Below are 25,706 nucleotides of genomic sequence, written 5' to 3'. Positions count from 1 at the left end.
TGAAGTTGTCAAATTAAACGTTTCAAGAGTTTCAGTTAAATTTCTAAAAATTGAAGAGTTTGCGTTAACAAGTTTTTATTTTTAAATCAAGTACATCCAAAATTTAATTAAAATATATTTTACTATTCAATCAAATTTTACTTTAATTACGGTCAAACTTGAAAACTTTTAACATAAACGCTTAAGCAATTTCTCATAATCGAGTAGAGATTTTCATTCAATAAAAATGATTTTCTTGAGACAAACTAGTTTTCGTTGGTTCAAACGAATTTGGTTTCACTGAAGATGAAATTTGTCAAACTCTTAGGGAGTTTGATGTCAGTACCTTATTTTTTACAGTGTAGAAGAAGTGAAAAATAAATCTGAAATTTTTCTTGAAAATTCTTTGAAAGAGCGAAAAAAAAATAATGAAACATTTTGGGCCACTAAAAATTGTTCACGAAACAGTTTTCAAATCTAACATTAGTTATCAAAAGTTTTATTTCAATTATTTAATAGGAACTTTTCAAATGAAATAAAATCAGCTTTTATTTGGATTTGAATTTAAATTGAAATTTCAAAATTATCAATTGCTAGATTAATTTCATGTTAAATAATTATTTAGCAACAAGAAAAGTTACATCACGATACTAATTATCATTTTTCAAACATAAAACAGTTAAATGAATTTACTATGTAACTTAATATTTGATCATAAAACCTGAGGTTAATTTTTCTTTACAATGAAATAGTAAAAAAAATAAATAAATGTAATACAGACAATAAGATAGATTAGAAGTATATTAAAAAAAAAAACTAGAAATTATTCTCGAGGTAAAATTTCTTTGTTGCTAATGGGCTACTCGAGGTCTTGTTCCACATGCATCCAACCTTGGCAATCCTGTGAGAATCTTTCCAGGATATGATGAGTCCTTGTCTTTTGATACACAATAATAACTAAGGTAATATATCTATATATATATTATAAATAAACTAACAAAGGTTAAGTGGCCGTGAATAAATATAAACACAAGTAACAGTAGAAAACAGCAAGAGAACCCTTCTAAATATAAGGGAAACGGATCATCAGATTAATCGCTATATTTCCATCTCTGTTGATGGATTTTTAATGGCTTCGCCTGTCAAGCTGACCTTGAGAGCCTCTAAACTATAGATATAGTTGAATCAAATGATCAAAAACTTTCATTATATCGAATCGAACACATAAATAAAGGGGTATCGATTATTTGTGAAAATTTTTCTATTTTATTAATTTATTTTTGCACAAAGATAAGAAAAAAAAGTACAGGATGTATCAACGACGTGAAGCCGTGCAGATATACCAAACTTATCCCATTTGGCGAACTGCCAATGCTAGAATACTCCAACTTGCCAGTTAGTAGAGAGAAACAAAACTGCACGGCCCGAAAATAACGAACGACAATAACAACGTACCGAGAGAAAAACAGATAATTATATATATACATATATATTTATATATATAGTCTGATGTCGAAGAAGACAAATAGGATCATATAAATTTGAAATTAATTTTGGAATTGTTTAATTAATATTTCAGTAATTGAAGAGAAGTATTGTGAAAATTTGGATAAATGAATAAATACGAGAGGTTAAAAAGGTGAATGAGATAAAAAAAACTTTATAAAAAGATTCGAAGTAAAAATTTTTACTAGGATAAGGTCGCGTATCTCGTCGATCGTCTTTGTGATTATCCTCGGTTTAATGTATCCATTTTTATCTTTCTTGTTTTTATTGGTATTGAATATATGTACACGCGTTTACGTATTTATGTATCATTATATATCAGTTTTTATTGCTCTCACACGTTCACCCGCACGGTTGTTAAGCTGTAATATGTCAAAGCTGCGCTAAAGGCGTGCTGGCCTAGACACACATTGCACTTTCTTGGAATTGATTGAACTACTCTCCTGTTTATGTTTATACTCTTTCATTACTCTTAATGTAATATACGATTTTTATTAATTTTTTTTTTTTTTTTATACTTTAAATTGTTTACGAATTTTTTTTTTGAACTGTAGTTTTGTTTGAAATTTTTCAACTTGTATATTTATATGACAATAAAAATTTACGGGTCGAAATGATAATGTTTATTACTGTTACCTTGGATGCATTTTTATTGCGAGTTCATGATTTCAAGTTTTTTTTCGAAACGATAAAATATTTGAAAAAAATTCCATGGTCGTGATTTGAATTTATATATACAAAGCTTGTTTGATAAATAATATTTTATTATTTATTATTTCAAATATTAATAATCTTAATTAACCATAATCACATAATTTTGCATTGACGATATTTGAAATACGGTATGCATATACATACAGGCTCGCCTTTTTCGAAACAATTATAATACCCAGTTAAATAAATAATTTGATTTTGACTGCTATAATTGTTTTGACTTGCAGTTGACTCAGTCCACTTGATTTTGGCTACACTGACTTTTTTTAACTTCAATATGACTTTTTTAACTTCAAAATTTAAGTCAACTAAGTCAAACTCAAGCCAAGTTTGACTTGGATTTGACTTAAAAATTCAAGTTAACTGCCAAACTTAAGTCAGATTTTAACGTGGATTTGACTTAAATTTAAATTAACTAAGTCAAATCCAAGACAACGTGACTTTAATTTGTCTTGGTTGGCGTAAATCGGTACTAAGTATAAAACAACTTAGTCAAAAGCAAGTCAATACCAAAATGAGTTTTCATATCTTAAATTATTGTTTTCATTTATTAAAGAAAGGAACTTAAACTTGACGTACTTTTGTCTTGCTAGACTTGATTGATTTTCAATATTCAAAATTACGTAAAAATCAAGTTATTTTTTTGACCCAGGAAGTCAAATTTTTCAGTTTCCCTAAGCACTATATTTAAAAATATAATAAAAATCTGATACAGATAATTTTTCAACATAAAATATAAGCATCAAAAAACAACTTTTAGTTATTTTAATAGATAACAAAATAACCTGAATGGTGAGATAATTAAAACAAATTAATAGTAAATAAGTTATTTATTATTAGCCCATTGTTTCGTTATCCTTACAATAAATTTCTTGAAATAAAATTCAATTTCATATGTATCTACACTGATTGCTTAAATACTGAGAAATCTTTTTTAAATGCTAAGAAATCCTTCTATCAGTGTAGTTATTGAAATCCTAAAATTACACTTCTTTCTTTACATATAGAATCGTTGTCTTCTATAAATCTTGGTTCACAAATATATTCACGGCAACATTTTAAAATATGGTTACACTAAAACAATTAAATTATATTCATTAAGTTGTTACTGTTGAAGAATTAACAATAAATTTATAAAGCAATTAATACATACAGGTTGATTTTTTCCTGAGCATACAGTAGTAGAACAACCTTCAATACTTGAAACTGTCATTATCCCGATAAGGAGAGCCAAAACAAATTTAATTGACATTTTTGAATAATCAATCACTCCAACGTGTACTAAAAATAATTTTATAAAAAGATGGATATTTTAACTTTAGTTTTTTACTTAATATTTAAAAATATAGAACGGGAAATAAATTTATAGATGTAATAATATTCTTTATGACTCAAATAAAAACAATGACCTGGAATTTTTTATTTGGAAATTGGTTGAAATTTATGTATAGATAATTCGGCATCTTGTTCGGAATACGTATAACCCCATTATTAAATTATTGTTTTACGGCAGAGTTCAAAAAAAAAAATCAAAAATGCAAATGAATGTAATCAGAGCGGCTAAAACAAATAAACCGAATGTTCGCCTGTACAATAGTAACTGTTAAATATTTTAATTTGAATATAATAACAAGCGAATTTATTGGGAAAATTTTCTAACACATGTTAAGTAGCACTAAGTTCAAATTTGAATTTTCGGTCCGAATGTCAAATATTTAATTTTTAACTCATAAATGTGATATATATACAAGCTTTGTTATACAAAGAATTTGATGGCTTTTAAATTATTTTCATATCTAAATATAAATGTATATTAATCCGTATAAATTAATCTCTTAAAAATTGTTTATATGATAAATTTCAGTTTGATGACAAATTTGGTGGTGAAGTTTCACCTATTAAACTGATTAAAGAAATGATTTAATAAATTGAAATACTTACTTTTAAAAAAGTTGGAAATTTTTTCGTTATCTTTGTAATTAATTCTTCTACTGTATATCGATACTAAATGACACTTCTATATCAAAATTCGTCTAATTTATAGGTAAAAAATTCAACACATGTAATCAGAATCGTGCGTCATGACAGATAATATGGAAACTTATTATTATACTTAATTCGAAGAGTATCTAAAAATAATGCTAGGAAATATTAAAAAGAAATAACTGTCGTTATTGTAATTATAATACCTTGTCGAGTAAACACCAATTTGCATATCGCGGGTAAAAATATTGGCCGAAAAGGCTAAATTTGGCCGAAATCACGCCATATAGAATTTTATTCAAAGAGGTCAAAGTTTAGCCGAAAACACGCCGAAAAATCTTTATTCTTAATAAATAGGCTGAAAGTTGGCCGACAATTGAATCGGCCTTTTTTCGGCCATATTTTTTGTTTTTTGAATAAATTATGGGACTTAGAAAAATTTTATGCGACTCAAAATAGAACTTAAAAAATTTCCAAGTTGTGGGGCTTGAAAATATGTATTTAAAATATTCAAGAGAATAAATGTATACATTCATATACGACAATGAAAATTTACGAGTCAAAATGATAATGTTTATGACTGTTACCTTAGATACAATTTTTTATTGCGAGTTCATGATTTAAAATTTTTTTTCCGAAACGATACAATATTTCATAAAAATTCCATGATCGTGATTTAAATTAATGTACACAAAACTTGATTGATAAATAACATTTTATTATTTCTTATGTAACATATTTTGAAATAGTTTCATAGTATTTTAACTGAACTATCGATTACGAAGCTAGTATTCAACTTCTAATTGTACGGATTTATGAAAAATGATAAATGTAGACAATAGTTTTCAAATATGTTGATTATTAGGGACGTTCATCGCACAACCATTTACCATCTACGAGTATTGTGCAAACGTATTCTCCGCAGCAACGAAGATTCTGCAGGTCACACTATAATGGAAAATTTTTTAAATATTAATAATCTTAATTAACTATATTCGCATACTTTTGCATTGACGAATTTTTGAAAACGGTATGCATACATACAGACTCGCCTGCTTTCAGACAATTAGCATTATCTTTTCCAGTACTACTACAGCTTTCAATCGCCACGATAGCAGCCATGACAATCAAAAAAATTATTAAAATTTTCGTCATTATGGTCTGATCGTTATATTTCAAGAATAATATAAACTGCAAAATATTTAATGGTTAGTAATATATATTCTTTATGAAATTTGCTTATAATTTATTGTAAACGTATATTACATTAAAATATTGCTGTATTCCTTACGGATATGATTTACGAACAAGAGTTATCGAAATTAAAGCATTTGAAAAAATTCAATATGATTCGATAACTTATTAGTGAAATCAATTAAACTAATTAATTTTTTATAAATCATATTATTCAATGGAGTTGAAGAAATAAATAAATTTTAGCTGTCAAAATTTAGAGGCTGATAAAAATACACACTTACATGAAAAATATTGAATATTTGAACCGTAGACTTGACGACACTTTTGAAAACTTTTTTCAACTAATGCTCTTCTTTATGAATTTGTAGCTTATAATCAGTTTATAAAAACATTAAAAAGTTATTACATTTTTATCGAAGTCGATAAATCGAGTAGCTTAAAAAATCCAATTATTAAACTATTTTTAGAGAAAAAAATTGATTATCATTCACGCAAGCTAAATTACATTTTCGATAAGTTTCAATAAAATATATATACTTTTCAGGAAACTCATACACTGTAAAGAGCAGTGGTAATAACGAGCTCAATTTAACACCACGCGGTGTCAAAATGAAATAACACCGGTGTGGGCGGTGTGATTTGACGGTGTTCAATCAGTGTAAAAAATATTCCACGTATAGAAATTAGAAAAAAAAAATTTATTGCATATAAAAAAATCGGTCTATCGGTTAACCCTGCGGGCCAGCCCCAAAACTTCCCGCTGTTTTCGAGCTCAACGAACTCGAAAACATTATTGTGAATACATTTTCAAGCTCTTCGAGCTCGAAAATACTTTGGTATGCCATTGTTTTCTAAAAAGACATTTTTTACCATTTCTTTCTCCCACGATATCTCGCGAACGAATTAACCGATTTTGATGGTCGAGGCGGCAATCGAAGCGTTATATTAAGTTCTAAAACTGATTAGATTTTGATATCGAATGATTCAATTTTTTTGTAGATATCCGAAAAAAACGTTTTTCACTATTTTTTAACTTCCCGCTGAGAAAGTCGATGATTTTCAAAAAATTCGGGAAGTTATTGGTTTCACCCCAATTTTTAAAAACCGGGTTTTCATCATATGTCGACATTTGAAGATGCTAGGATGCTATTCTGACATTTTCAAAGCGATGTCTGTATGTATGTGTATGTGTGTGTGTGTGTGTGTGTGTGTGTGTGTGTGTGTGTGTGTGTGTGTGTGTGTGTGTGTGTGTGTGTGTGTGTGTGTGTGTGTGTGTGTGTGTGTGTGTGTGTGTGTGTGTGTGTGTGTGTGTGGGTGGGTGGGTGTGTGTGTGGGTGTGTGGATGTAAACCTCTCATATCTTTTTGGTGAATGAACCGATTTAGATGGTTCTTGCGGCATTCGAAAGGTATCTTCTGAACTTAGATTTTCAAAAAAAAATTAGACCATTTAGTCAAATAAACTCTGAGATATTTGAGAAATACGAAAAAAAAAAAATTTTTTTTTTTCGTTTTTTCTGGATATTGTGAAAACTGTTGCATCGATCAATTCCAAAATCTAATCAGCTCTAGAACTCGATAAAAGCTTTCGATTGCCACTAAGAACGTCTCAATCAGATAATCCGTTCAAAAGATATCGTCGACGAAAGAAACAGTAGAAAACAGTTTTTTGCAAATATCGTCGAAACGACTAAACCAATCATTCCCAAAATTTTATCAGCTCTAGACCTCAATAAAATGCGCCGATTGCCACCTCAACCGTCTTAATCGGATAATCCGTTCGAGAGATATCGTCGACGAAAAAATGAAAAAAAATCGTTTTTTTTTTTTCGTTTTTCGTGAATATTTCGGAAACTATCGAATCGATCAATTCAAAAATCTAATCAGCTCTAGAACTCGATAAGAGCTTTCGATTGCCACCTCAACCGTCTCAATCGGTTAATTCGTTCGCGGGATATCGTGGGGAAAGAATTGGTAAAAAACGGTTTATTCAAAAACAATGGAATATAAACGTATTTTCGAGCTCGACCAATGCTTACGAGCTCAAGGAGCTCGAAAACAGCGGGAAGATTTAGGGCTGGCCCGCAGGGTCAAGCGATAGACGGATTTTTTAATCAACGATATCTCGTAAACAAATGGGCCGATTACGACGATTGAGGCAGCAATCAACGTGTTTTATCAAGTTCTAAAGCTGATTAAATTTTAAAATTGATTTATCCAGCCGTTTTCAAGAAATTCCAAAAAAGCTAAAAAAAATTTTTTTTTTGAATTCTTTCGTCAACAGTTTCTCTTGAACGAATGAACCGATTTTGATGGTTGAGGTGGCATTCGACGCGGCTTATAGAGTTTTAGAGCTGATTAGATTTTGGAATCAATCCATCGAGCAAATTAAAAGTTATCCAAATAAAACATTTTTGAAAAAATTTTATTTTTGAAATATCTCTAAACGCACCCTACCGATTAAGTTCAGATTTTTACGGCTTCAAGATGTTAACAAGCCGCGTCGAATGACACCTCAAAGATCAAAATCAGTTCATCCGTTCAAGAGTTATGAATATTTACATACATACATACGTACGTACGTACGTACACACATACATACACTCGGACATCATCGTGAAATTAGTCAGGATAGCTTTCTAGAACCTCAAAACGTCAAAATCTGATAGAAATTCGGTTTTTGCGAATCGGACCGAAACCTATAACTACCCGAATTTTTGAAAATTTTCAATTTTCTTAGCGGGAAGTTAAAAATATAAAAATTTAACGAATATTATCTGGAGGAAATTTTAATTTTTCTATGTACACGGAAAGAAATTATGGGAAGTTTCGCTATGCATTATGGAAATAGTTCTCATAATGATATAGGAATTGTACCCATACTACTATAGGGATGGTTCCCATAGTATATGGGAATAATTCCCATAATAGTATGAGAATAGTTCCCATTCCATTATGGGAACCATTCCTATAATATCATGGGATCTATTCCCATACCATTATGGGAATGATTCCCATAATGATATAGGAGCTATTCCAATAACATTATAGGAACCATTCCTATAATATTGTGGGAATAGTTCCCATGAATTATGGGAACCATTTTTATAATGTTATAAGAATGGTTCCTATAATTTTTGGGAATGATTCCAATTAAATATAGAGTTCATTCCTATATATTATGGCAATGATTCCGATAATATTATAGAAACGAATCCTATAAATTATAAGAACCATTCCTAATTATAAGAACCATTCCTATAGTGTTATGGCTAGCATTCCCATAATTATAGGAACTGCTCCCATAATTTATGGTTCTAATTTCTATGTTGGTATAGGAAAAAATTTTATTTTGGGAACCGCTGCCACAATTTTCTTTCCGTGTACTTATTTAAATAATTATTTATGTTATACGTAATTTATTTAAAAATTACACAATTTTACGCTGATCATTCCAATCACCAATAATTTAATTAATAAATTAAATCATTGTATGACTGAAGTTATCGAGTAAGTAAAAATATTCACAAAGTAAAATATTTTAACACTGGGAAATTTTTTTCACACCGATGAAGAATATTTACACTGCAGTGGCCATGGCGCCATCGTTATTTTAACACCGTTTTCGGCGTTGAAATTAACACTGAAAATTTTAACACCTACTCTGTCTGGACTTTAAGCCCGTTTTTTTTTTCACAGTGTGAGTCTTAATTGCTTTAACCAAAATAATATTGCTGTGATGCATTATTTAAAGAAAGATTTTTTATTTTTAACTAATAAGTTAATTAATTCTTTTCTCTCGCAGTCAGATCACGCACCGCTTCGTGCGTTAACAAACGTCGCATTAGTTTGAATAAGCATGCGTATTGCACACAAGTGAGTATATAGTCATCACAACACCTGTTTGCTCTTAAAGTAAATTTATACTTAAGCTTTGTCGCAAAATATAGCTGTACACTGTACTGTATGATGGCTTAATAAATATAAGCACATTAAAATTCGTGTCATTAATCTCTGAGTTATTTTTTATTTTATTTTATTAATTTATAAAATTATTATTTTTTTTTAATAATAATAATAATTATTATTATAATGATAACAATAAGAGATAAAATAAATAATTTTATAAATATCTGAAATGATTGACAAAATTGTTGAATAAACCGAAATATCCGGTACGGCGTTTAACCATTGTGATAACTAGGCATTGACGTAAAAGTTTGTGGTACCGCCAATGAAAACAAAGGTGAAGTCCAAAGGCTTTTAGACACACTTCCGGCTGACATTAGTCTAACCAACGACAACGTCCGGAGACCAAGAACTTCATTTATATATTAACATAGAGACTAATACTCATGTAATAATCTAACATATAAACTATATAGGGGACGGTGGGGCAGAGCGGCCCCCCTAAGCCAATTATTACTTTTTGTGGCTTTCAACCATAAGATCACTTTACTTTTGTCCTATTTCGAACAAATTTATGGAGATTTTGCCAAAATTCTGAAAAAAAAAATTATTTTTTTGTGGGGCAGAGCGGCCCCCCTCCAAAAAGTGATAAAAATTTTTTTTTTTTTTTTTTTTTTTTTTTTTTTAAATTGTTTTCATCATTAAGAATGTATTGCTTTCTCTTGACAACTATTTTCGGTTTTATATTACTCGAAAAAAATTTTTTAAGGTGTAATAAATCGTTTACTCTCGATTACCTTAATTACTAATTGTTATTTAATAAAAAAAAAACAATTCTATAGTTTTACTTTATTTCAAAAATTTATCAACTAAAAAAAAAAATTTTATTTTTATAAATTTTTAGTGACCAAATTTGCCTCTAACATAGAGAAACAGCCGAAAAATATGAAAAAATAATTTTTTCGGAAGTTTCGGCTGGTTCATTTTGCCCCAGGTGTTATGCGTAGGGCTAGAAATGTGGAATAATAATAATTTTTTTTTTAATTTGACGATAAAAATATGAAAAAATCACTTTTTTAAAATTTTGGGCTTGTCCATGTTGCCCCAAACGTCATGCGTAGGGGTAAAAATGCGCAAACATATCGGATTTATAGTAATTAGGCAAAAAAAAAAAAAATTTTTTTTGATCAAAATTTCAGGGGGGCCACTCTGCCCCACCCTCCCCTATCTATATATATATTAGGGTGGTTTTATTTTTGCGACTATTTTTTTTTTTTCGCTCCCATCCTGAAATTTTGTTGGAAATACCCCCAAAAAAATTCCCTGAGAGTTTGAGCCCTTAATATTAATATTAAGTACTCGACCACAGCGTGTGAAGATTTCCCATTTAAAATACACGTAAACTTGGGTTTTTATTTTTTAAACTTCTATAACTCCGCGGCATTTTATGATATCATCTCGCCCAAAGTCGCGATTTTCTCAGAATTAAATGCTCTACAAAAGTGCTCGTGGTCGCGAAGTCGTAACTCGTACAGGTGGGGTAGTACGGACCGCTAAACTGAATTTTTTCATAGGATTCTTGTTTTTTCTCTCAACAACAAAACCTACAGAAAAAATGTGAATGATAATTTTATAGGAAATTCAATTCTCTACAAAAAAGGTCCTTAGCACCAAATCACTCAGATTGATATTTTCTGAGATATTAGTCAAATAAAAAATCAATATTTTCTAAGATTTGATTCGACATTTTATGGGAATTCAATGCTGCGTAAACTTCAATAATTAATATCTCAAAAAATATCAATCTAAGTGATTCGGTGCTAATGACCTTTTTTGTAGGAAATTAAATTTCCTATAATGTTGTCATTTGCATTTTTTCTGTAGGTCTTGTTGTTTATGAGATAATGAGAGAAAAAACAAGAATTCTATGAAAAAATTCAATTTAGCGGTCCGTAGTACCCCACCTATATGAGTAACGACTTCGCGACAATGGGCACTTTTGTAGAGCATTTAATTCTGAGAAAATCGCGACTTTGGGCGAGATGATATCATAAAATGCCGCGGAGTTATAGAAGTTTAAAAAATAAAAACCCAAGTTTACGTGTATTTTAAATGGGAAATCTTCACACGCTGTGGTCGAGTACTTAATATTAATATTAAGGGCTCAAACTCTCATGGATTTTTTTTGGGGGTATTTCCAACAAAATTTCGGAATGGAAGCGAAAAAAAAAAAATCGGTCTGTCAGTTGACCCTGCGGGCCAGCCCCAAAACTTCCCGCTGTTTCCGAGCTCGCTGAGCTCGAAAACATTATTGTGAATATATTTTCGAGCTCTTCGAGCTCGCAATTACTTTTGTATGCCATTGTTTTGTAAAAAACCATTTTTTAGCATTTCTTTCTTCCACGATATCTCGCGAACGAATTAACCGATTTTGATGGTTGAGGCGGCAATCGACGCGTTTTATCAAGTTCTACAGCTGGTCGAATTTTGAAATTGATTTATTCAGCCGTTTTTGAGAAATTTCAAAAAAACCAAGGAAAAAATTTTTTTTGAATTCTTTCGTCAACGGTTTCTCTTGAACGAATGAACCGATTTTGATGGTTGAGGTGGCATTCGACGCGACTTATGGAGTTTTAGAGCTGATTAGATTTTGGAATAAATCCATCGAGCAAATTAAAAGTTATCCAAATAAAACATTTTCGAAAAAATTTTATTTTTGAAATATCTCTGAACGCACCCTACCGATTAAGTTCAAATTTATACGGCCTCAAGACATTAACAAGCCGCGTCGAATGACACCTCAACGATCAAAATCGGTTCATCCATTCAAGAGTTATGAATATTTACATACATACATACGTACGTACGTACGTACGTACACACATACATACACTCGGACATCATCGTGAAATTAGTCAGGATAGCTTCCTAGGACCTCGAAACGTCGACATCTGATGGAAATTCGATTTTCGTAAATCGGACCGAAACCAATAACTTCCCGAATTTTTGAAAATTTACAATTTTCTTAGCGGGAAGTTAAAAATAGTCGCAAAAATAAAAGCACCCTAATATATATGTATATATATATATATATATATATATATATATATATATATATATATATATATATGTATACAGATTAGATTGTGCCAAATAAAATCGATAGTTTTTTTTCGGTCCCATACGAAAATTACGTTGCTTATAACATCAAAAAAATTGGTCCAAGTTGGGTCCTCCAACTCGATTACGAAACGCGCGCACGCTTAAATAAGATTTCCCAGTTAATTAACATGTGGAAAATGTTTTTTTTTACTTTGAAATTTTATAACTCCGTTAACGAATTTAAAAATTGCAACGACCATAATATATTTTTTAGAGAATCGAACACTCTACAAAAAAGGTCTCTTCACTGAGAGAACAATTTATTTGAGCCAAGTAAGATTCGTTTCAGACAAATAAATCCCATATTTTAATGGACCCGATTCGAGACAAAGATATGGTTCATTTTAATGAAATCATGATTTGTTTATAGTTAACAAATCTTTATTTGGAATATTTTTTCAATCAAGATTCGTTAACTATAAACAAGTATATATTCGTATGAAATAAATGATTTTCTTCGCAGTCAAATAAATCTATTTATTTGGCTCAAATTAAATTTTCGCTCAGTGTTATAATTGTTTGATAAATCTAACTGTTCAAAAGTTACTTTTTTAAGAAAATTTCAGTTTTTTGAACCGATTTTGATGGTTGAGTTGGCATTCGACGCGGTTTACAAAGTTTTAGGCCTGATTAAATTTTTGAATTAATTCATCGAGTAGATTAAACGTTATCCGAAAAAAACATTTTTGAAAAAATTTCATTTTTGGAATATCTCCGAATATATTGTAACGAATACGATAAATTTCTCACAAATTGTTGGAATTAACGAGCCGCTTCAAACGTCACCTCAAAAAACCGAATCGGTTATTTCGCTCATAAGTTACAGAATATTTACATACACACACTCGGACATAATCTTGAAATTAGTCAGAATAGCTTCCTAGGACCTCAAAACGTCAAGATCTGATCAAAACACGATTTTCGAAAATCGGACCGAAACCAATAACTTCCCTTTTTTTGAAAATTTGCAATTTTCTTAACGGGAAATTCAAAATACTGGTTTTAGTTGGCTCAGTCTAATGTATAAATATAGGTATGCTGAAAGATAAATTTTATAGATGTATTGATGCATGTTGTGTGTATATGGTGATATGTATGTAATAAGTGATTAGCTGATGTAAATAATAACTGTGATACTCCATGATGATTGATAAAGCGGAAGTATATTCAAAACAAAATTAAACGATACAGAGGAAGTCTTTCTTGCCTACGTGCCTTTCAATATAACTACACCTAAATTCAAGGTCTGCTCGATAATTTCTGACCTCTGGAATCAATAATACGAACTATCGACACGCTTATGATGATTAGAATTATGGATTTTTAAAACGTTATCCATTTATTTTATTATGGACATTTTACTGCCTCGATGCTTTGGATTTTTTCTTTTTTAACAATTTGCTGTTTTTTTAATTAATTTAATGTTGAATTAAATTGGCTTTATTTTAAGAAAGTTAATTACTTTATTTTTTCAATGACATACTTTATTAAATGTTGATTTTTTTTTTTTTTATCCGCAAGTATCAAATGTTTAAAAATATTTCAAAGCATTAAAAATAAATTCGATTGCGTTACGTAATGTTGTCTATATGACTTTGAAACTTTATTTTTTCATTTAGCAGATAAAATATTAAATTATATGTGAGATATTTTTTTGACATATCATGAAATTGCAGATAAGCAAATTTTTATTTAAATAAAATAAAGTACAAATATATTAGCGTACAGTGTGAGCTATAGCTAGTAGTGTTAAAAACCAACGGAGTTTCTTATTCCGCGACGCGTGAATCACTTTTGTGGCGCCAAATGCAACTGCCTTATCTTTTTTGTGTCACTCCACACTTCCTTTCTCGCTGGAATATTGTTTTTTTTCCTCAATCACACTCGCGTTAAACTTTAGAGACCTAATAACTAGTCTCACAGTTTTATTTTTATTATCTACATAAACAACTTTTTTTTTATTCAGCAATACATTATATAGTCAATTGCACATGGAGTAAAACTCGTAGAACTAAAACTTGTAACATAATCTTTGAATATTCGCTAAAATTTCTCGGCTTTATTTCGCATCTCCACTCACTCACTTTCTCACTTACACACTCTCACGTCATTAGATTCTATTTTTTACGCGTCCAGCTGCGTGTAAATACGATCACCCTAATCCAAGTCACGTCTTGTTGGGCGCGTCGGCGCCGTTGTAAAAAAGTTTGCTCAAGCGTCGCGACGCTAGTAAAGTAAAAAATATATTTACTGATTAAAAAATTAAAACAACATTTTTACTAAATTACTACCATCAAGAACAACTCACACTAAAAAAAAGCCATATTTTATAAAAATTCATTTTTCAAATCTATCTTTTTGTTTTCAAATTACGTTTAATTTTTTACGAACATATCTCGCGCCGCAAATTGTGATCCACCCTCAAGATTCGAGACTTTTTATAGTTTAGGGAATGATACTCTCCCTCATCTACATTTATACATACATACATATACATATACATAAGAGAGCACAAAAATCACTATAAAACCATTGGGGTAACATAACATGAACAATAAACTACCACAGATTTATTTTGTACATCCTACTTATAAGTACTTACATAATACATAAGTACTTGTAGTATGTAGTTTTTTTTTCTTAAAAATTTTTTACACTATATATAATGCAGTCTGTGTACTTCAATTTGTTTTGAAGAAACAAAGACATCTTTTATAAAAGAAAAGATTGTTTTTTCAACCACAGAAAAAAAAGGCGTTAGAAATATTACCAATAGTATTTTGTACTTTACGGAATTATTTTTTGACATATATATCTATGTATGTATGTATATGTCTATAGATGGATTTACAAGAAGATTGATCCACTGTAAATATGAGGAGACTATCTAGGGTAAGATCTACCCCAAGAACATAAGATAAACATAAAAATTGTTCAGCTAAAGTATATAGCGAATAATATATAGAAATGAAGGCTGTTTTGGGTTTATTTGATATATAAATTTCAAATGTGTGAAGGCTCATGTACAGAAGAATTTCGAGTTTACGAACGAGTGTTAAAGAATATGGGATATGAGAATCAGTGCTTGGAGTGTAGGAGTAACGTATTGAGGGGACAGACCCCTTGTTTCTTATCGATCCAGTACTCGGTATTCTGCACTACACCACTAGGTTCCCTGTTATGTTCTTATATTATACATACGCACGAGGGGGTCGCAAGAACGGAAACTTCTGCACCCTCGACACACGTCAATTTTTTCTTTTATAATATTGACCGATGTCTTTTGTATTTTTTATTTCCTATAACTTTTATTAGTTTCCCATAAATGAAAAAGTTTCTATTGATTTTTAGTCTTTTTTTTTTTTTGTAAATATTATTTATTTATATACATTTACACTGTAAAAAGAGTGGTGTTAAAATGAAATAACACCGGTGTGGGCGGTGTTAAAATACCGGTGTTAAATAGGTGCAAAAAAAATTCCAAGTACACGGAGAGAAATGTCAAGTAAATATGCCTATGGCAGCATAGTAATAATTACATTACTATGCTGCACAGGCATATTTACTTGACATTTTTTCTCCATGTACAGATATTAGAAAAAAATATGTATTATATATAAAAAAATCTAAAAATTTAATAAATATTATCTGGAGGAAATATCAATTTCTCTATGTACCTATTTAAATAATTATTGATGTTATATATAATTTATTTAAAAATTACACAATTTTACGCCGAACATTTCAATCACCAATAATTAAATTAATTAATTAAATCATTGTTTAAATGTAGTGATCGAGTAAGTAAAAATATTCAGAAAGTTAAATATTTTCAACACAGAAAAATATTTTAACACCGGTAAAGAATATTTACACCGGCGGCGGTGTTATTATAACACCGCTTTCGGTGTTGAAATGTAACACCGATAACTTTAACACCTACACCGCCTCGACTTATCCTGGTTATTTTTACAGTGTATTAGGGAAAAAAATTAGTTTTTTTTTTTTTCAATTGAATGCTATCTTTTTAGAACACTAATTTTTTTTAACATTTAACAATCTCATCTTATTAAAATAAAAAAAAAATTTATTTGGTGTCATTTAAAAGACGTCGGTGCAATTAGTTAACCATTAAAAAGACATTACATAAAAAATAAAAAGTAACTATCGTTAATTACTTGTTATACAAGTATGAGTAGTATAAAATCTTTAAAAAGTTCAAACCGACGTCTATTTAGTTATCGATTTCTTCCCTAATTAGTCGGTCGTCTTTTTATCTTGATCGTTAAAATTCTCATTTATCTATATCGCGAAACTCTAACATGGCTGCCTGATAAAGCACTAGCCTTCAAACAGTGCACGTATGGCATAGCAGGGTTGCGCGTGATATCGATCGCGGCAATTCCTGGTCGGAAAAAATCCGGATAAGGTCGATGGGGCAAGAGTTTAACGGGAGAATGAATAGAAATGAAACAAAATAAAAAGATAAAGAACGAAAAAACGTGAGATGGATTTATTATTGACACGGGTTCTAGTTCACGGTCAACGTGCGTGTGGCCCCCGATAGTCTGGTTGTCGGAACTCCGGCGCCGTCTGCACCCTCTCTATACTACTTTAATATAACTCTATATATCTATACTGAATAAGACTGTCCTCTGTGTTTGTTATATGGTCTACATAGTCTATTGCTTTTTCTACGGCCCTCAGAGACTGACACCCGTTGTCTACCTCGTAAATTCAACCCTGGAAACTCTGCACTCGCTGGGTGCGTTTGCGAATTAGAGGGTTATGCTAAGTGAATCTACATACATACGATAAATTGCTGGGTTCGTTTACCTCAGCTCCACTTACATTTTTGTTTGTTACTAAAAAAAATACTGATTAAAATTTTGATGGCATAAACGACAAGAAAATAAAGTTATTGCACGCAAAAATTATTACATTGGATAAGAAAAATGGAAATGATTTATCCTTAGCATTAATAAAAAAATTATTCTTCCAATAGTATAAGCTACTGGTAAAGAATTACTAAGTAAATTATACGATAAGAAATAAAAAGGATTAATCATTTTTACGGTATGAAATAAATTTTTGACTGAAGAGTCGGGCGGAATGGGAATGGGAAGAAAAAAATTACTTTGGTACACGGAGAGAAATTTATAGTAACAATTATAATATACTATGGGAATGGTTCCCATAATGCATGGTAACCGGTTTTTTTGGAATGTTGATTATAGGAACGGCACCCATATGTATATAGTTATCATTACCATAATATATGGTAACCATTATTATAATATTATAGAAACCATTACAATAACATTATGGTAACCATTAACATAATATTATGGTAATCATTATACCATAATTCTTTCACATGCGATATGGGAATTGTTCCCATGCTTATGGGAACTTTTCCCAGAAAGTATGGGCCTATATTTCATAATTCCAAGTAATCATTACCATAACGGTATGGGATGATATTTCATAAACGTACTAGAAACGGTTACCACACTGAAAAAAAGATTTATTTGAGCCGACGATATCGTATATCTGGATATGGCTAAATAAATATTTAATTGTGAGAAAGATATAATACAATTATGAGCAATTTGATTGCCCGAAATAGGTGATTTATTTGGAGTAAAGAAATGATCCGATTGCTGAAAATAAAGGTTAGATGGGCCATGTGCTTAATTAATACCAAATTTTCTGTTATTCGTCACAAATTTAATATCTTTACGACAAATATATCATTTACTTACCACAAATAAATTATATATTTAAGTCAAATTATAAAATTATTTGAATCAACTGTCATTTTTAGTTGTACCAAATATATTTATTTGTCATTAAGAAATATTTAATAAAAAAGTAAATTATTTAATAAAAATAACTAAATCTTGTACTTCTATTACATTCGAGGGACGTCAGCTATTCTCTTTTTCATACTAAAAAAAGTGAATAGAATTTTTTTTCACTTCGAAATAATGAAAATTTTGAAAAGTAAATTTTTAAGTTACGAAGAATTTTTAGAAAAGCGGAATTTTTAGGTGTCTTTTAGGACTCCAAAAAAAAAGCCATAATTGGTCTTTTCATGGTTTGAAGTTCTATTAATTAATAAAATTGATTCAAAAAATTGGTCACCGTTATCCTTTTAAATAATAAATTATTTGTTTTGACAATATTTTTAATTGTCAGACAAATTTTTTTTTCTTTTTCGGCAAAATGGAGTAGTCATAAAAAACTGAAACAATTTAAGTAATAGCCTATTTTGGTACACATTAAAATTTTTTTCCACGACTGAATATAGTAAAAATTTTTTATTTTAAAACAATAATAATAATAAAATTATAACTAAAATAAATATTTGACTACCCAGTAAAATATATAATAAAACTAATAATAATAAAGACTTGAGAGAGTTTACAGAGGTTTAGAGCTTTACTTTGGCAGTCTGGGACTAGAGTAATGAACTAAAGTGCAAACTATATACCACTTGAACCTAGTATAGTATATAGCATTTAGGTTGGTTTTACTTTAGTGTTGTCCGCCCGGCTGGAGCCACTCCGGCAATCATTCGACATAAACGTTTTAACCCATAATTTCTCCTCCACGATCTAAAATATATATATATATATAATACGCGTTAGTAAAGTAAGACCTAGGTACACTACGCACACACCATTAAATACAATGCCGTATTACGTATCTCCACGTGCCCATTAAATGTATTTTTTGACACTTTAAACAAAATTAAACGGTTGATTTTTAAAACTAGATAACACTTGGCACTTTTCGAGTCATTAGTATAATATATATGTTTTTAAAAGTACCATTAAAACATAAATGGATTTTTAATTTCAGTGAATACACAGAAAAACAGTAAGGAAAAATTACTATGTGAAAAGTGAACCAAAATCGTTAATGGATTCGATAGTTTTTACGTTTGACAAAATTCAAAAATTACTATTCCAGAAGTAAAATATGCCATCATAAATTAAAAATTACTTAAGTTTTTGTATCTTCTACTTATGAAACAGTAATTTTTCACCCATAAATGCCAACAGTAAAAGCTATCGGATCCATTAATGGTTTCGGTTCACTTTCCATATTTTAATTATATCTAAATTTTGAAATCCGTTTTTTTCCGTGCACGTAGAAAAATGGGTTTAAAGAGGATATGCTATTTACTCTCTTTCTCACACACATGTGAACAAACGAAATGGTCTTTGTTGCATTTACATTAGCAAATGGAAATTGCGAATGAGCCCTTCTCAAATATAAACTTAAATTTCCGAACGAGAAGCATTTCATTCGATAAGTAATAATTCGGATCTTTATCTGTAAAAACGGTTCATTTGAAAATCACCTATTTCACTCTCTTAAGAAATTTACGAATTTTTATTATGCTGTCGACCAAACTTGAAACAAGAAGTTGAGTCGTCAAAAAATTATTATGATGATCTGTAATTATTGTTGTGAGCCTCTAGAAATTTTTTATTTTCTACGATAATTCCTAATTTAGACAAATGATATCCATTGCAATTAACGATTAAGTTTTGAGTGTATAAAATATTTTGTAGTGTATAGCATTATAATTTTTTCTCGACTCGACTTCCTGTTTCCAGTTTCGTCGACAGCATAATAAAAATTCGAAAATTTCTTAAGCCCCCCGGGTCAGAAAAATAACTTGATTTTGACTTTTTTTGATTTGATTTTGACTGCTATAATTTTTTTAACTTACTTAACTTGATTTTGGCCACACTTACTTATTTCAACTTCAATACGACTTTTTTAACTTAAAAATTTAACAACTAAATCAAGTTCAAGTCAAGTTTGACTTGTATTTGATTTATTTGACTCAAAAATTTAAGTTAACTTTGTCAAATTAAAGTCGCGTTAACATGGATTTGACTTTAATAACTTATATTTAAATCAAATCTAAGACAACGTGACTTTAATTTGACTTAGTTGGCGTAAATCAGTACTAAGTAAGACAACTTAGTCAAAATCAAACCCGGTTTTTGACCCGGGCCATTTTTCTACGTGTATACATTTATCCTCCTTCAATTTATGACATTCTATATATGTTATTTGTACCTTTCGCATAAATTTTAGCAAAAGAAATATAATAATAATGTAATTTTAAATACTTTTTTTATTTTTGCTATCGACAATCAACACACAGACACATGTATATGTATATATATATAAATAGCGAGTATGTGGGAAGAGAATATAACCGTTAAGTCGTTGGCGCAATTAAGACAACGATTGTGGGTAGACGGAAAGACAAGAGGTTCAATATAATATACAGGGATATTATTATTGTATATATTGTAATAAAGAGGAACAAGTTTATATATATATATATATATATATATATATATATATATATATATATATATATATAGACGTTACATTAAATATATGTACATAGAAAATATAGTATATGTAATAGTGTACTAGTTGTGAGTTTATTAAATGAAAATTTAATATCTCGAGGGTGTCCGAATGACACTTAGACCCTTGAGAATTTTACTTGATGGAATAGACTACAAGATGTATGCGTATATGTATATATGTCTATATATATGATATGATAATAAATGAAAACAATTCGTATTAAATTCTTCAGCATGTTCACCGCAGACTTTTATCTCCGTAACGTCGCTTGCAATTTAAACCGCGGACATTTCGTAGGTCGTTAAAATTTTAACCATTAACGTGTATATTGCAGATATAAATATAATTGTAGGGAGTTGTAAAAATAAATTTATTTTGATAATTATTATACGAGAAAATAATTATTATTATTTGTATTTCACTTTTTTACTGGGGCCGTAATGAAAATTTATAAGAGCTCTCGAGTTCGTCTTGTGTTTTTTTTTATTTTATGTTGTGTAATTAAACGATTATTATGAAATATAGGGGAAGGGGGGGGGGGGCAAAAGGGGGTAGGGTAGGCAAAACGAGGTACCCCCAAAATTTTATAAAAAAAAATTTCATATTTTAAATGGTTTTTAAACATTCCAAAATCACTTCTGTAAATATAATTATGCGTTACTTTGAATTTTTTTTGGTAAACTTTTTCAAAAATCAATTGTCAGTTGAAAAATATTAATGACGTTTGTTTTATGATAAAAACTATTAAAAATTTGTTTTCTTCTTTTGTCTCCAATAAACATGTAAAATATAATTTTTCTTCATGTAAATTACTTACAAAAAAATTCAACTTAATCAAATTCGTTTAAAATCCAGAAATTTTTTTGTTTTACCTTTTTTAGGGGGTACCCCACTTTGCCCGCAAAAATGAAAAATTTTTTTTTTCAACGGTAGCTGAAAATTTCTTCTATTGACTTTGAATATCTTAAAAAAAAAAGATTTTGCGGATTTGAGTCCTCGAAAACTTGGTATCACCTTAAGTACCCCCTTTTGCCCCTCCCTCCCCTATATATGCATGTATAAAGATATAATATTTAGTTTTTTTAAATTCCGTGAAAACTGAGATTTTTTAATATTTTTTTTGCCTAATGTTCAATCTACCCGTTTAATGAAGTGGAGCTCGAATAAAATTATATAAATTAATAAAAAATTATGAAATGACAAGGCCAACTATTTAAAAGATGTACGTAGGTACAAGCCGATAATTAATAAAACCGTATACAAATGTAATTTGAATTTTAAAAAACAACAATCAGATAGTCTGACAATATATATAATATGTCTACTTAATGCTTCTGTACTTGAGATTGTGAGTTGTAATAAATGCCATCGAAAAGCCTTTGATATTTCTTATAAATCATTGAGTAAAGACAATTTACATATTATATACACAACTAAATATGTTTCATACCGTGTATGCCCTCATGTCTATTTTCAATATCAATTTACTGGTAAATAATATGAGATCACATGCTTATATTTACTTTTATACTTTCTTTAATTATGTCATTTTCTATTATTTGTCTTCATTTTTTTTCCTTTCATTTATTTATTGACTAAAAAAAATAACTGTAAAATTTTGAAGGTGAAAAATTAAGTCAAATCTTGATCTAAATTTATTTTTTACACAATTTGTTATTTACATCAACGATGTTTTGATTTCTTACAAAATCATTATTAAGTTTACATCAAATTTTTAGCCTAGCGATGATTGCATTAGAAATTAAAATGTCACTGATAAAAATATAAACAATTTAAATCAAAAATTAGTTTAGATCAAGACTTAATTTTTCCACTTCATTACTATTATTATTGTTATTAAGATAAATATATATAAATACTAATGTATATAAAATGAAAAGTATGCAGGGTCTATAAATTGTTTCATAATTTTTTTTTTTTTTTACAATCGAGAACTACGAACGCACCCACATATTTCAAGGTGTAACAATGTCGACTTGATGTCTGAACTATGAGTATCATAAATCATTATAATCAGCAATTTGTTACGTATTATAAATAATAAGTAAACTATGAAATTATAATAGACATTGTTAAGTTAATAAGCTCGTAAGTAAAAGTATCTGGCTATCAATCAATTAAAAGTAAATATTAAATAATTTATACAAAAATAAAATAAGCATTTTAGTGCCAATTATTTGTCACGTGTCTTCTTATATATGTATAGCATAATTGATATACAGCAATTACCGATTAAAGTGAGTATCAATGAAGCTGAATGATTCGTCATTGTATTACTCACTGCAGATGTGTTTGCAATAATAATTATTATTATAAACATCAGGTTTTGTGATTGTAATCAATTCAACTGCGCGTATTGGTCATTATTCATATTTATTATACATTCAATTTGAAAACTTGTTTTATAATTAATTTAATCGTTGCTTTAAACATTTAAAAGTTTTTAAAATCTAAACAGTTTGTTATTTTAAAATAGTTTATTCATTTTATAAGTAATCATTACTATTGGAGGAAGGTCGGGAGGGGGGGGGGGCAAAACGGGGTACTCCCAAAATTTTATAAAAAAAAAAATTATTTTTTAAATGTTTTTAAACATTCCAAAATCACTTTTGTAAATAGAATTGAGCATTATTTTGAATATTTTTTGTTGAACTTTTTCAAAAATCGAGTGTTAGTCGAAAATTGTTAATGGCTTCTGTTTTATGATAAAAATTATGAAAAATTTGTTTTTTTTTCTTTTGCATCCAATAATGGCGTAAAATTTAATTTTTCTTTATGTAAATTACTTACAAAAAAAAAATTTAATTTAATCAAATTTATTTAATATGGAGAAATTTTTTTTTTCACCTTAGAAGGTACCCCATTTTGCCCGCAAAAGTGAACATTTTTTTGTTTAACCGGCAACTGAAATTTTTTTTATTTACTTTGAATATAATTAAAATCAAAAAAAATTTGTGTATTAGAGTCCTCGAAAACTTAGTATTTCCTTAAGTACCCCGTTTTGCCCCACCTTCCTCTGCTATTGTTATATATTATCCTATATTAGGTATCGCCATTGTTGATCGTTTACAGGAAGATCGAAATTCCGTAGAGTATTTTATGCATTTCAAATTTCCACAGCACTTCGCACTATCAGTGCACTAAAATATATAAAACGAAATCGTTAATTATCAATAATTATTATTTATGTGAGCTAATTGTTACTTAAAATATTATTTGTAATACCGGATAATTTTTGTTCATGCATCGTTGATCATTAATAACATTACATTCATTTTCTGTGACAATGGATGTTATTAAAATTGTAATTAAAATAATATAACATAAATTCACCATCTATGAAAATTAAAAAAAAAAAATTAGTTTAAAAATTTAATTATTGAAATAAAAATATTTACTTCAGATTAACAAAAAAAAAGATGATATTTATTGTTACGAATTCAAATGACTGATTTTTCATAAAAATAATTATCAAAATTATGTTCGGGGTTAGAAAATCCCAGATTAAAAATTAATATCGTAAAATTCCCGTGAAAAAAAAAAAAACCCAAATTAATTTGTTTTTTTTTATTTTGGTGTAAATTAACATAGAAAATTATTGCTGGGAAATTCTTGCTGGGGAAAATATTATCAGTCATCAAAATCTTTGAACCAATAGTATTTTTGGAACCTTGTTAACTAATTAAAACAAATTTTACGTCACAGTTTTATTTAAATCGCGCATTGAATAATAAACTGAAATTATTCGATTATAAAAATTAAATTAAACAAAAAATAAATAGACATCGAAGTACAAAAAAAATAAAACTGATGACGTGGTAGGTGATATTTTATGAACAGAATTGCTTCAAAGATTAATTAAAAAATCTAAAAATAATTCAAGTTCATTAGTATTTTTTCATTTGTCTATGCCTAAATATATAATTATTTAAATTTTAATTTAATTAATAAATATAAAATGAATTATACTTACGATTACAATTTTTATATTAATTAACTTCACTTAACCACTTGATAATTGTAGTAATTGTGTTAACAACGTGCGAGTTCTTTGATTAACTGACACAATTAGATTTTTTTAATCGGTTAAATACTTGAAAAGTCATTATATTATATATTATTATGATTTACTGATAATAAAATTTTATTAACTACCAAAAAAATACTTTTTATTAAAAAGAACTTTTTTTTTATTTTAAACCCCGATATTATTAATAAGAATTGGAATTTCCTCAGGATGTGGAACAGAGTTTTTTTACTTCAGTTACGCACTAAACAAATTAACTTAATAACGGACGTGACATAGGATAAAAAATTATTATTCAAATTTTGATTATTTCATATTCTCTACAACGAATAGTTTTTTTTTGTATCATCGCTTGCAAAAGTGAGTCTTCTTCATCTAAGAAAAAAATGAATTTTTACTGAGTCAAATTATCATTAATCATAAAATTTTATATATTTGTATATATATGTATATTAATAATCAATCGTTTATATCACGAAAATTACAGCTGCTGTTCTGATTACCTTGACACTAATTTTGATGTCAGCTTAAAACGACATTTAAGTTAAAACATAAACAGATTAATAGCAGGAATTATTTGCAAAAATTTCTTTTTCATTGAAATATGTATAATTATTCTTAATTATTATAAATTTTCCATCAGAAAGTCAGAAACGTACACGGAAAAAATTTTTTGTCGAAATTTACCCTACAGTTTATAGTGAATCCGAGCTAAAAACGAAATAAATATGGATAGAATAAAAACTGATTCTTTTTTATTTATTTTTTCTTTTTTTTATTTAAAAATTACTCTTAATTGAG

General features: G+C 28.8%; 2 long non-coding RNA genes across 2 annotated transcripts; both read right to left on the bottom strand.

The window, feature by feature from the left end:
• Window positions 1-3,044: 3,044 nt before the first annotated feature.
• On the bottom strand, window positions 3,045-4,659 carry LOC130669299 (uncharacterized). Its single transcript, XR_008990149.1, has 4 exons — window positions 4,389-4,659; window positions 4,141-4,328; window positions 3,353-3,480; window positions 3,045-3,273 (listed from the first exon to the last, which is right to left on the bottom strand). It is a non-coding gene; the product is annotated as an uncharacterized LOC130669299 (long non-coding RNA).
• Window positions 4,660-23,158: 18,499 nt separating this feature from the next.
• Window positions 23,159-25,262, bottom strand: LOC130669301 (uncharacterized). The gene is made up of 3 exons (XR_008990151.1): window positions 24,852-25,262; window positions 24,104-24,214; window positions 23,159-24,018 (listed from the first exon to the last, which is right to left on the bottom strand). It is a non-coding gene; the product is annotated as an uncharacterized LOC130669301 (long non-coding RNA).
• Window positions 25,263-25,706: the final 444 nt, after the last annotated feature.

Source organism: Microplitis mediator, chromosome 6 (assembly GCF_029852145.1).
Source record: "Microplitis mediator isolate UGA2020A chromosome 6, iyMicMedi2.1, whole genome shotgun sequence".
In the NCBI taxonomy this organism is placed as follows: Eukaryota; Metazoa; Arthropoda; class Insecta; order Hymenoptera; family Braconidae; genus Microplitis; species Microplitis mediator.
This window is presented reverse-complemented; position numbering and strand designations above follow the sequence as displayed.